The sequence below is a fragment of the Microcebus murinus genome, chromosome 1 (genome assembly GCF_040939455.1).
Source record: "Microcebus murinus isolate Inina chromosome 1, M.murinus_Inina_mat1.0, whole genome shotgun sequence".
Classification (NCBI taxonomy): domain Eukaryota; kingdom Metazoa; phylum Chordata; class Mammalia; order Primates; family Cheirogaleidae; genus Microcebus; species Microcebus murinus.
In genome coordinates, this window is record NC_134104.1 from 56,956,985 (window position 1) to 56,971,204 (window position 14,220).

The following is a 14,220-nucleotide window of genomic DNA, read 5'->3' on the forward strand; positions in this document are numbered from 1 at the left end:
AGTCGACCACAACTGTCACTGTCTTGTTTTGTGTGGTGTTAAGTCACTCTATCTATTTAATGGCAAAAATGTTATGAGAACGCAAGTTGAAATTCCACGCTTAGGTTTATGCAGTGTCTTATTTCCAGATAAAGTTAAACGCCAAGAACCATATCTCAATGTAAGGGCAGGGGGGAGAGGTTTGGAAGAGCGCGCAGGGGAGAATTCAACAATCAAACTGTTAAACGTGAACAAGAACCCAGAAATCTCATCTTTCTTCAGGAAATATGAAAGCAGATTTCAAGAGGTTTCATTCGCTTGTACTGCCTCTACTCAGAAAGCAAAAGAAAGACTTCTAAAAAGAAAACGCAAGCCGTTAACTCCTCGACATGGGGGTGAGAGTTAAAAAGCAAGCCACGTGAGTCTGACAAGCGGGTCGGAAACAAATTCAGAGGGAAAGGCACGAGCGGGGACGAAGGAAACAGGAAAAGGTGAAGGAGGCGGGCAAAGGCCATCCGGTGTGAACCTGGCCGCCCAGCTCTTTATGCGCCCAGGGCAGCTGGGGCCTCCCTCGCTCCGCGCATCTGGGGGCCGGGCGCGGGCGAGCCCCCACGAGCCTGGCGGCAGCGGGCGCGGGGAGGTCGGGGAGCGAGGGGCGCGAGCCCGCGGGCGCCTGCACCGCGCCAGGTGCGGCTCGCGGGGTCCCCGGGCGGGAGGCTCACTCTGCGCAGCCCTCGCCTCCCGGAGCAGCGAGGGGGTGGGTGGAGCCGAGCCCGGGGCCGCCCCCCGGAGCCGCCCCCGCAGCCCCGGCCCCCGCCCCCCGCCCCGGCTGTCAGCGGCCCCCTCCCGCACTCACTCACCCGCCCGCTGCGCGGTCTCGGCCGCGGTGGCGGCGGCGACGGCGGCGACCCCCGCCTGGGTCATGATCCCAAGCAAAGGCAGGGGTGTCCGACTGCCCGGGCGAATCTCTCCGTCCGCGGCCGCCGCCTGCTTCTCCGGGGCTGGGGGAGCGCGGGCCCAGGCCCTCCTCTCCCCCCGCCCCCGCCGCCTCTTCTTGCGGCCACCGCCGCCGCTGCGAGCCCGAGCCCTCGAGGCCGGAGACCCGGCGGCAGCGCGGCCTCAACTTTCCCAGCCCCCCTCCCCCCGCCCCTCCCCGCCCCTCCCGCGGCCGCCGCTCGGCACGCGGACAGCCTACCCTGCGTGCGCCGCGCGCCCGCCCCTGTCAGTGAACCCACCAATCCAGCCGCGGGGAGGCTGCCGTAACAGCCAATGAGAGGCCCGAACGCCGTTGCGCCAGGCTAGAAGGCAGGAGGAGGTGGAGGGAAAGCCAAGGAGTGAACGGGCCTCGGGCAGCCCAATGAGGAGGGCCGGGGGGCGGAGGTGTGCAAGTTGGGTTGAAGGAACAGGAAATATTCTTAAAGGTAGAGTGATAGGCAGGAAGGAAAGCCAGTAGGTGACTGGGAAAGAGGTGGGCCTGGTTCCTTAAAGGGGACGCCTTGAGAAACTAGAAGGTGTTTTAAGAAACTTCTTTGTATCCTGTTCTGTGTTCTGCTTCTGCGTCTTTCGGTGAGAGTTTGGAAGTGGAAAAACTGAAGAGGATGAGGGCACAAGAGGTTTTCAGAACGATTAGAGAGCTCGTCTTAGCCTGGAGGGCAGGAAGGTGGGAGGATGCTTCTGTAAGAAAAGGTGGGGAAGCAGGGAGAGAATCTAGACGTCTCCAATTTCCTTTCACTGGAAGGTTGTTGCTGAGCTGTCGCTGCTCGAATTCATGGGCTGTAGTCTCCTGTCATCTTTTATTTGCAACGCACAGATTCCTGCAAGCTGGACATGGCCATGTTTAGAAATGCCCTGGGGTCCTCCCAGATTGGAGAAGGGAGTGTCTCATTGGAGGATGGAATTTGTAACCTCAAGTTTGGCTTATTAGAGACCTACATCTGGAAGGCGTAGGGCCATGGGTCATGGAATGGTGACCTGAGTGTTCCCTAACTCCAAGATGGGTTTGGGGTTTGGAGCCCTGGAACCGTAATCACAATTCACTTTTCCTACTTTCCCTTCATATTTTAAAACCGCCCCACCACCACCGCAGGTGTCCTCCACCTAGTGGTGGTGAAAAATTTCCAAACCCTTCCACAACCAGACTTGGAAATGTCCTGGACCTTAAATGTCCATGAGCTAGACCAGGTAATTTCCAGAAGGTACACAGGGCATGGCATAATGGGAATTACTTGAGCCTCTATACAGAAGCAGACCTCACATTGGAAAAAAAGGGTAAAATGTATACAGTAACTGAATACAGTTTCTGAGTACAGAATACAAATTTCTGAGTACAGAAATTTGAAAAGCTATGATGAAACAGGTCTTTAATGTTGCTTATAAACTTTGGCACTAATAAACAGTCTGGAAATGTTCTTTAATTCATCTGTGTAGCCACATGAAGTTCAAATTAGCCTTTGAATTGGCACATTCAAATCCAACTTGCAGATAAGAAAGACCCTATAATTCAGAGCCATAATAGTAATGCTAATAATACCATCATGAAATTGTTAGTATTACCATGTCCAGCCATAGGAAATAATTTCCATTCTGTTCAGTATATAAGATATTCTGGTTAACAAATATCATATCTAGGGTATGCATGATTTCCTAAACAACTGCAGTGCCCCTCCTAGATGGCATCTTCCAACAAAAGGCTGTTTTGTCTACATTGAAAATCTATTGTTTAATGTAGCCACCTTCAATTCTAAAGGCCTGGCACAGTGGCTCACGCCTGTAATCCTAGCACTCTGGGAGGCCAAGGCAGAAAAATCGCTTGAGTTCTGGAGTTCAAGACCGGCTCTGAGCAAGATCCAGACCCTGTCTCAAAAAAAAAAAAAAAAAAAAAAAAACCTGAAGTAAAATAGTCTTGATTCGTAAAATAGAAATTGAGAGTTTCTTAGGACCACCGTTAAAAATACACATTAATACCTTTCTGGCACGATTTAGAAGTGGAAACTAAGAGCAATTTCTGTTTGATAAAGGTCAGAATATTAGCTTTTTTTAAATTTAATCTTCATTTCCTAACTGAAAGCCAAATCCCAACCAGGGATCTTTTCATTGGCTTTATTCATGCAACATTGGTTTACTGCACTGGATATGGGAGGATGGCAGATAATAACACCAACCCTATTTTCAGACTAGCTGGTATGTACTTACAGTGCCTATACTGGTGACAAAAATATTATATAATAGTCAAGTGAAACTGGTCAACGTGCCTCTAGGCCAAGTCCATTTTTCACACGGACAGAGTAAATGTGGTTTTCTTCCTCATTCTTTTTTTTTTTTTTTTTTTTACCAGAAACGTCTGTTGTATCTTCCTCATTCTTGAGACCCTTCTATGGCGCTAAAAGACTACTTACATGATTTACAAGCGCGCGCTCGCTTCCCTGTTTCATTTCCTGACCTCTTTTTTTTTTTTTCCTACTACTGAGGATGAGTGACTGTGGGCGGGGGCCGGGGCTGCGGGGGCGGCTCCGGGGGGCGGCCCCGGGCTCGGCTCCACCCACCCCCTCGCTGCTCCGGGAGGCGAGGGCTGCGCAGAGTGAGCCTCCCGCCCGGGGACCCCGCGAGCCGCACCTGGCGCGGTGCAGGCGCCCGCGGGCTCGCGCCCCTCGCTCCCCGACCTCCCCGCGCCCGCTGCCGCCAGGCTCGTGGGGGCTCGCCCGCGCCCGGCCCCCAGATGCGCGGAGCGAGGGAGGCCCCAGCTGCCCTGGGCGCATAAAGAGCTGGGCGGCCAGGTTCACACCGGATGGCCTTTGCCCGCCTCCTTCACCTTTTCCTGTTTCCTTCGTCCCCGCTCGTGCCTTTCCCTCTGAATTTGTTTCCGACCCGCTTGTCAGACTCACGTGGCTTGCTTTTTAACTCTCACCCCCATGTCGAGGAGTTAACGGCTTGCGTTTTCTTTTTAGAAGTCTTTCTTTTGCTTTCTGAGTAGAGGCAGTACAAGCGAATGGTCCACCTTTTGAAATCTAACAAATTTCCAAAGAAACTGCCCACTGTTTCCCAAAGTGGCTGTAATATTTATTTCTACATTTCCAACAGCAGTATTTGCGGGTTTCAGATACTCCACGCCATCTCCAACACTTGATATTGTCACTCTTTTTAATTCTAGCCGTCATAGTGAGTGTAAAGTGGTATCCCATTACGATTTTGGTTTCCATTTCTCTACTAATGGTGTTGAGCATAGTTTTGTAAATTTTTTTGGCTAGGTGCATAGCTTCTTTGGTAAAGTGATTGTTAAATCATTAGCCCATTTTAAAGTCAATATGCTTGTGTTCTTATTGAGTTATAAAAGTTCTTTATGTGTTCTGGATAAAAGTCCTTTCTCAGATATATACTGTGCAAATACTTTCACCCAGTCTGTAGCTTGCTTTCATTTTCTTAACAATGTTATGGAAAAAAAAAAATACAGGCATACCCTAGAAATATTGTGTATTGGTTTCCAGACCACTGCAATAAAGCGAATATCAGAATAAGGCAAGTCGCATGTATATATATGTAAAAATATATTTTTGGTTTCCCAAAGCATATAGAAGATATGGCTACACTATACTGTAGTAAGTGTACAATGGCATTATGTTTAAACTCAATGAAAAACTTAATTTAAAAATAACATTAAAAATGCTGACAGTCATCTGAGTCTTCAGGCAGTCATAATCTTTTTCTTGGTGGAGGTTCTTGCCTGGATGTTGATGGCTGCTGACTGATCAGGGTGGTGGTTGCAATTTCTTAAAATAGGGCAACAATGAAATCTGCCACATCATCTGACTCTTCCTTTCACAAAAGATTTCTTTGCAGCATGTGATGCTGTTTGATAACTTTTTACCCACAGTAGAGCTTCTTCTAAAATTGAAGTCAATCCTATCAAACTCTGCCACTGCTTTATCAACTAAGTTTATGTAATATTCTAAATCTTTTCAACAATGTTTACAGCATCTTTACCAGAAGTAGATTCTATCTCAAGAAACCATTTTCTTGACTCATCCATAAGAAGCAATTCCTGATCCATTCAAGTTTTACCATGAGATTGCACCAATTTAGTCACATCTTCAGGCTCCACTTTTAATTCTAGTTCTCTTGCTATTTCCACATCTGCAGTTACTTCCTCCACAGAAGTCTTGAATCCCTCAAAGTCATACGTAAGGATTGAAATCAACTTCTTCCAATATTGTTATTTTGACCTGTTAAGATTGATATTTTGCCCTCCTCCCATGAATAACAAATATTCTTTCGTTTTGTTTTGTTTTTGAGACAGAGTCTCACTTTGTTGCCCAGGCTAGAGTGAGTGCCATGGTGTCAGCCTAGCTCACGGCAACCTCAAACTTCCGGGCTCAAGCAATCCTTCTGCCTCAGCCTCCCAAGTAGCTGGGACTACAGGCATGCACCACCATACCTAGCTAATGTTTTCTATATATATATGTTAGTTGGCCAATTAATTTCTTTCTATTTTTAGTAGAGACAGGGTCTTGCTCTTGCCCAGGCTGGTTTCCAACTCCTGACCTCGAGCAATCCGCCCGCCTCGGCCTCCCAGAGTGCTAGGATTACAGGCGTGAGCCATCACGCCTGGCCACAAATATTCTTAGTAGTATGTAGAATGGTAAATCCATTCCAGAAGGTTTTCAATTGACTTTGCCCAGAACCATCAGAGGAATAATTATATATGGTGGCTATAGCCTTACAAAATGCATTTCTTAAATAATAAGACTTAAGAGTTGAAATTACTCCTTGATCCATGGGCTGCAGAATGGATGTTGTGGTAGTAGACATGAAACAACATTAATCTCTGGTACATATTCATCAGAACTCTTGGATGACCAAGTGCATTGTCAATGAGTAGTAATATTTTGAAAGGATTTTTTTCTTTTTTCTTTTTTTCTTTTTGTTTTTGAGCAGTAGGTCTCAATAGTGGGCATAAAATATCCAGTAAACCATGCTGTAAACAAATGCTGTCATCCAGGCTTTGTTGTTCCATTTATAGAGCACAGTTAGAGTAGATTTAGCATAATTCTTAAGGGCCCCAGGATTTTCAGAATGGTAAATGAACATTGGCTTCAACTTAAAGTCATCTGTTGCATTAGTCCCTAACAAGGGAGTCAGCCTGTTTTTTGAAACTTTGAAACCAGGTATTGACTTATACTTTCTAACTATGAAAGTCCTAAGATGGCATCTTCCAATAGAAGGCTGTTTTGTCTACAGTGAAAATCTGTTGTTCATCAATTACCTTAGTTAGATCTTCTGGATAACTTGTTGCAGCTTCTACATCAGCACTTGTTCCTTCACCTTGTGTTTTTATGTTACAGAAATGGCTTTTTCTCAATCCTCTGTTAGCCACAAACTTTACTTCTGCAGCTTCCTCACTTCTCTGTCTTCAAAGAATTGATGAGAGTGCCTTGCTCTGTTTTAGGCTTTGGCTTAGGGAATGTTGTGGCTGGTTTCATCTTCTAACCAGACCACTAAAACTTTCTCCATATCTGCGATAAGGCTATTTTTCTTTCTTATCATTTATATTTTTGCTGGAGTAGCACTTTCAATTTCCTTCTATAACTTTACATTTACAACTTGGCTAACTGTTTAGTGCAAGAGACCTAGCTTTTGGCTTATCACAGCTTTTGACATGCCTTTCTCAATACAGTTAATCGTTTCTAGCTTTTGATTTAAAATGAGAGATATGTGACTCCTCCTTTCACTTGAATACATGGGATTATTATTTAGCCTAATTTTAATATTGCTGTGTCTCAGGGAGGCCTGAGGAGGAGAGAGACGGAAGAGTGGCTAGTCAGTAGAGGAGTCAGAACACAAACAACATGTATCAATTAAATTCACCATTTTATATGGGAACAGTTTATGGTGCTCCAAAACAATTATAATAATAACATCAAAGATCACTGATCACAGATCACCATAACTGATATATTATTTAAAAGTTTGAAATATTGCAAGAATTACCAAAATGTGACACAAAGAAACAAAGCGAGCATATGTTGTTCAAAAAAATGGTGCTGATAGACTTGCTTGGTGCAGTGTTGACACAAATCTTCAATTTGTAAAAAGTGCACCATCTGTGAAGCTCAATAAAGTGAAGTGCAATAAAATGAGATATGCTCTATGGAGCATAAAGCTCCTATAGCTTTATGGAGGTATGATTGACCTATAATAAACAAATATTTAAAATGGGCAAAGTGATACGTTTTGATGCATGTATTCACTTGTGAAACCATCTGCACAATAAAAAATGAACATACCCATCTTGCCTCCCAAATTTCCTCATGCTAATTAATTCCTTCCTCCCGCCCTCATTCTGTTCCTCAGACAACCACTAATGTGCTTTTTGTCACTATACATTAGTTTTCATTTTCTAGAATTTTGAATAAATGAAATCATTCAATATATATGTTTTATCCATCTTATTTTTTGATTTTTTAAAAAGATTCAATGCTTGCTTCAGCAGCACATATACTAAAATTGGAACAATACAGAGAAGATTAGCATGGCCCTTGTGCAAGGATGACACACAAATTCATGAAATGTTACATATATTTTTAAATATAAAAATTTAAAAAATAAAGATTCATCCACTTGGTTGTGTGTATCAGTCATTCATTAGCTTTATTTGCTGAGTAGTTTTCCATTGTCTGGCTTTATCATACATACTCATCTGTTGGTGGGCAGTGGGATCGATTCTAGTTTTTAAGTAAAGATGCCATGAACATTCATGTACAAATCTTTGTATACACATTTGCTTTCATTTTCTTGGGGTAATAGTTTGGTAAATGTCTAGTAGAATGATTGAGTCGCATAATAGGTTTAAGCTTACCCTTTTAAAAAACTGCCAAACTGCTTTGCAAAATTGTAGTACTATTTTATGTTCCCACCAGTAGTGTATGAGGCAGAATTGTTCCATATCCTTGCCAACACTTGATACGGTCAGTCTTTTTAAATTCTAGTCATTCTAATAGTACATAGTAGTATTTCACTGTAATTTTTTTTTTTTTTTTTTTTTTGAGACAGAGTCTCGCTTTGTTGCCCAGGCTAGAGTGAGTGCCGTGGCGTCAGCCTAGCTCACAGCAACCTTAATCTCCTGGGCTCGAGCGATCCTTCTGCCTCAGCCTCCCGAGTAGCTGGGACTACAGGCATGCGCCACCATGCCCGGCTAATTTTTTTTTTTTTATATATATATCAGTTGGCCAATTAATTTCTTTCTATTTATAGTAGAGACAGGGTCTCGCTCTTGCTCAGGCTGGTTCTGAATTCCTGACCTTGAGCAATCCGCCCGCCTCGGCCTCCCAAGAGCTAGGATTACAGGCGTGAGCCACCGCGCCCGGCCCTTTCACTGTAATTTTAATTTGCATTTCCCTATTAACTAATCATGCTACACATCTTATTAGCTATTTGTATATCTTTGGTGAAGTGTTGTTCAAATCTTTTGTCCATTTTTATTGGGCTATTTGTTGTTTATTGAGTTTAGTGGGTTCATTATATATTCTGATTACATATTCTTTAGTAGATATGTGCTATGCAAATATTTTTCCCATTTCCTGGTTTGTCTTTTCATTTTCTTTCGAATGTCAAGTCCAACATCAATTATTTCATCTATGGATCATTCATGCTTATGGTGTAATTTCTAAGAAATCTTTGACTATCACAAGGTCACAAAGGTTTTTCTCCTATACCTTCTTTTAGATTTTTTTAATGTTTTACGATTATATCTATCCTGCATTTAAAACCAAATTTTGTACATTATAGAGGTATGGATCAAAGTTCATACTTTTGTACTGAGAAATTCAATTTTTCCATCACTAATTGTTGGAAAAACTATCTTTCCTCCACTTGTACCTTACAAGTGACCATATATGTGCAGATGTATATCTGGACTCTATTCTATTCCATTGCTATGTTCATCTGTTTTGATACCAACACCACAGTCTTCACACAGCTTTATAAATAGTGTAAGTCCTCCAATGTTCTTCTTTTAGAAATTGTATTAACTATTTTAGGTCATTTGCATTTCCGTATAGACTTGAGGTTTTCAAATTAAAGAGAAAGCCTTCCAAAATTTTGACTGGAATCTATAATCCAATTCAATGTGGGGACAAGTAGCAACTTAATATTGGGTCTTAGATCCATGAACATGTTATCTGTTTATTTGAGTCTTTAAAAATTTCTCTCAGCAGTGTTTTTTTTTTGTTTTTTGTGTTTTTTTTTGAGACAGAGTCTCGCTTTGTTGTCCCAGCTAGAGTGAGTGCCGTGGCGTCAGCCCAGCTCACAGCAACCTCAAACTCTTGGGCTCAAGCAATCCTACTGCCTCAGCCTCCCGAGTAGCTGGGACTATGGGCATGTGCCAACATGCCCAGCTAATTTTTTCTATATATATTAGTTGGCCAATTAATTTCTTTCTACTTACAGTAGAGACAGGGTCTTGCTCTTGCTCAGGCTGGTTATGAACTCCTGACCTTGAGCTATCTGCCTGCCTCAGCCTCCCAGAGTGCTAGGATTACAGGCGTGAGCCACCACGCCTGGCTTGGAACTAGAATTTTCTTTGTGGGATGGAATTAAAAATTCAATTTCCTTCCTGTATATGACTATTCACATTTCCTATATCCTTTTTTGAAAACAGTTTTATTGACATATAATTCGCATAGCATACAATTCATCTATTACAGCTGAAGAATATTCCTTTTTGTGGATATAGTACATTTCATTCATCCATTCATCAGCTGATGGACAATTGGGTTTTCCACTCTTTGCCTATCATGAATAATGCTGCTATGAACAATCATGTACAAGTTACTATGTGGACATGTTTTCATTTCTTTGGTGCATATACATAAGCATGTATACATACTGAGTTATACGGTGACTATTTAACCTTTTGCAGAACTGTTAGACTTTGAGTGACCTCAGTAAGTTGTGTCTTCCAAAAAAATTGTCCATTTCATGTTATTGAATGAGTTTATATTTATTATCAGTAAATTCTGTATTCATGTCCCCTTTCATTACTGATATCAGCAATTTGTGTCAGTCTGGTTAAAGGTTTATCAATTTTTTTTCAAAGTGGCTTCCATTTTTTTTTTCAGTGTTTTTCAATTTTATTGGTTTCTACTCTATCATTTCCTTCCTTTGGCTTACTTTAGGTTTAACTGGCTCTTCTCTAGTTTTAGGATGGAAACTAAGATGCTTGATTCAAGATCTTTCTTCTTTTTTCACATATGCATTTAATACTATAAATTATCCTTTAAGCACTTCTTTAGCTGCATTATGAAGCTTTTGGTATATTGTCTTCATTTTCCTTCAGTTCAACATATTTTCTCATTTTTCTTGCAATTTCTTTTTAAGCAAGTTATTTAGAAGTGTTTAATTTCCAAATATTTAGGGATTTTCCAGATATGGTATCAAGCTTCTTAAATGTATTGTGACTTATTTCATGGCCCAGGATATGATCTATTTTGAATTTTTTTTAAAAAAGTACTTGAGGTATAATTGACATATAAAAAGCTGTGCATATTTAATATATACAACTCGATGAGCTTGGAGATAAGTATATATCAATGAAACCATCACTACAATGTCATAAACATCTACCACTTGCAAGTTTCCTCCCACTCACTTTATTATTGTTATAAGAATACTTACATAAGATTTACCCTCTTAGCAAATTTTTAAGTACACAATATTAACTATATAGGCACTGTTCTGTATGGTAGCATCAATCACAGTGTCTAATATATAGTAAACTCAATGTTATTATAATGAATGAATCCAATGAAAGGAAGTTGGGTTAGGCCTGACATGATAAAACATTTCCTCTCATCATTAGTCAAAGTAAAGACATATTTTTGTAAGCTAATTATTAGAATTCCCTCTCCCATTATTTCCTTTGTGAATTCTCTTTTCATTATCAAAATATTTTAATGTTTTTCTTAGAATATGAGCTCTTTAAACACTGAGTAAACTTTAAGTTCTTAATGCAAACTTTCCCAGTCCTTTTTAATGTACACATTTGCAATTTTGGTTGCCCAGGCTGGGTTGGAGTGCAGTGTGCCATCACAGCTCATTGCAGCTCAAACTCCTGGGCTCAAGCGATTTTCTAGCTCACCCTCCCGAGTAGCTGGGACTACAGGTATATAACGCCACGCTTTTTAAAATATTTTTGTAGAGACAGTGCTGGCTATGTTGCCCAAGCTAGTTTCAAATTCTCAGCCTCAAGCGATGCTCTCACCTTGGCCTCCCAAAGTGCTGGAATTATAGGCATGAGCCACCACACCTGGTCTAAATCCATATTTTAAAATTTTTTCTTATTACTTGTTGTCCAACTCCAGAGCTTTGCAAATTATCTGTTTAATTATTCTTCTCCACTGCCCATCTACTTCCCTACCCCTTAAGTTTTTCCTCTTTTGGTCAATTACTTTGGTCCTAGATTATTTTCCCAATTGCTAGCCAGTTACCTCAGACCCATAATCTTTCCTGTTGCTTTATTGTGCCTCAGTAGAGACACCAGATTCTTTAAGCACATTTATCCCCTTATGTCAGCAGTTTAACTTTCCTTGCAGGTATGCCTGTTAGAATTTTGTTAAACTTCACTGTTTTACACTTTCATAGACAATTTATACACTTTATATATCATGAATATGGTATATTACACTTTTATCTCTTCCATTAATTTCACTCAGTATGTTCTCATATGTAAATTCCAAAGGAAACTCGTACTTTGTAATAAACTCAGTTTTTAGTAAATCACTCTTTCCTATGTCAAAAGAACCATATAGAACAATTATTTATTTTGCTTTTATTAAGAGAACTCAAAATTAATTTAAATGAGCTTTCCCCAAAATTCTGTAAAATTATTATGTCACCCATCCCAACATATTTCCTCATGGCAATTGAAAAAATGTAACATTTATTTCTTGCCAGATTCTTAGGCATCAGAAGGGCACAGTCATATCCATCCTTTACATTGTCAATGCTTGCTCCCTTGTGAGTACACTCCATGACCAAATTTCATGTAAGGCAGTGTACTATGCTTTACGCGTTATAAGGAGCACTTTTTCTTTTTTTAAACTTTGATGACTGGTGATAATGCAGAAACCATGTTCTAAATTTGTCCCAGGGTACATGTTATAGGCTGAATTTCGATTTGCTTTGAAGAGACACTAGACAATTTTATGTAGCAAAAGAGGAAGAAAAGGGTAAGCCAGTTGGTACTGAGTAGTTGTGGAAGATACTCTTACAGGAGTTAATATTGCTTTAACTATAACAAAGTATATAAGACAAAAGCATGAGTAAGATAAGTATAGATTTACTTATATGTAAAATAAATGAATTGATTCAAACCCCTAATAGCTCATTCCTAGTGTCAATCATTTGGGGAAGAACTTTGTGTTCAACAGAACAATGAATTAACTCTTTGGATCCTGATGCAAAAGGTCAAAATGTGTGGAAGGTCACTCCTCATCTGTCTGCTATGATCTCTATCAGAATTGAGTTAGTCTGTTTTGTTGGTGGTTTTTTTGTTTTGTTTTGTTTTTTTGAGACAGGGTCTCATCCACAAATGGGAGCAGGCAGATAAATGAAGCAGTTGCTACTTACAAAGCTTACAGTTTAAATCTTGAAGAATTATCGCCTATTTATATTTCTTAGTGATGAAAGCTTGAATTCAACATTTGGGAATATACTTTATTGGATGGAATATTTTGGGGTTTGTGAACTTTGAATTAGATATTCCTGATTTACTGAAACTAATTTGTCACATAGCTTAATTTCATGTTTTAATGATTTGCTGTCCTCAAGACATCTGAGCTCATAAAGGATCCAAGTAGTATAAATTAAAGCACATGTTAAATGGCTGTAGTTTTTAACACTATGTCTAAGTTTTTCTTTGGCCAAACTTACTCTTTAAGCAATCTTAAATTCTATTTGTTACTAGCAATTCTACTCCTACCCTAAAGTGTAAAACTACCAGGCATTGCACATATAATTGGTTATGTAGGTGAAATGTAAATACACAACTTGAAATAATATCTATAAGCAAAACCCAGTGCTCTTAATAAGATGAGGGCTTTGTTATTGCATCTTCAAAGCAGTTTGATAACTTTCTTTTCCACCTTTTTTCCCTTTGGAAATAGGTTTTCACTCTGTTGCTCGGGCTAGAGTGCAGTGGCATCATCATAGCTCATTGCAACCTCCAACTCCTGGGCTCAAGCGACCCTTCTGCCTTAGCCTCCCCAGTAGCTGGGATTACAGGTACATGCTACCATGTCTGGCTAATTTTTCTATTTTCAGTAGAGACAGGGGTCTCACTTTTGCTCAGACTGGTCTTGAACTCCTGGCCTCAAGGAATCCTCCCACCTCAGCCTCCCAGAGTGCTAGGATTACAGGCAATGAACCACATTGATTCTTGATAAACAACTTTTACCCAAGAAATCAAGTGTTTTAAATTTTGGAGAACTGAAAATGTTGAATTCCTATTCCAGTAACAGATTGTTCCCTAACTTCACATTCCCCAATGTTCTACCAAGTTAACTACACCTACATTTAAAAATCTGACTCAAGCCCTTTCTTCCATATGGATGTTACTTGGCTGTATCATAAACTAGGAGTAAGTTCCTGTAATTCAGCCTTGCAAAGGAGGTCCAATTCAGGACCCTCTGCAATAGAAATATTTCCTGAAAAATTTCCAGAGTCTTACTGTTCCTACTTGTGACTGTAATATCTAACTTCCCATAAATATTCAGATCACTCAGCTAGAAAAACATCAATCTGAGAGACAGATTAGTGCCCTGCCCCCACCAAAACCCACCGACTTTTAGGCACATTCTCTTTTTTTATATTCTGAACAATCATTAAGTACAGTGATTTCTAACCCTCATTTAGGAAAATAATCCCTTCGGAAACTAGTAAAACATAACTTTACCAACTACCCTGCCTTGGTAGTCAATAAACCTCAGCATTTTCTCCAAGCAGTGTGATAGGCAGTCTACGAGAAGGTACAATGATCTCCAACCTTCCCAGTATTCATATCCTTGTGTAGTCCCCTCCCACATTGTACCATGCTGGCACATCGGTCGCTCTGTGTGACCAATAGAATATGGCAGAATTAATGTCATCTCAGGCTAAGTCATAAAAAAAAAGTATGGCTTCTGCTCACGTTCTTGGATCACTCGCTCTGGGGGAAGCCAGATGCCAACTGTCAGTCAGGCGCCCTATGAGGAT

General features: G+C 40.8%; 1 protein-coding gene and 1 non-coding gene across 5 annotated transcripts in view; one reads left to right on the plus strand and one right to left on the minus strand.

The window, feature by feature from the left end:
• USF3 (upstream transcription factor family member 3) overlaps nucleotides 1–1,115 on the minus strand; it is a 49,806-nt gene extending 48,691 nt beyond the window's left edge. For all 4 annotated transcript variants that reach the window (XM_020287441.2, XM_020287447.2, XM_020287449.2 and 1 more), the window contains exon 1: nucleotides 840–1,115. The gene's annotated coding sequence lies outside the window, so the exon portion shown is untranslated. The remainder of the gene's footprint in view (nucleotides 1–839) is intronic.
• A 6,335-nt stretch (nucleotides 1,116–7,450) lies between these two features.
• Nucleotides 7,451–7,553, plus strand: LOC142874917 (U6 spliceosomal RNA). Its single transcript, XR_012922497.1, has one exon. It is a non-coding gene; the product is annotated as a U6 spliceosomal RNA (small nuclear RNA).
• Nucleotides 7,554–14,220: the final 6,667 nt, after the last annotated feature.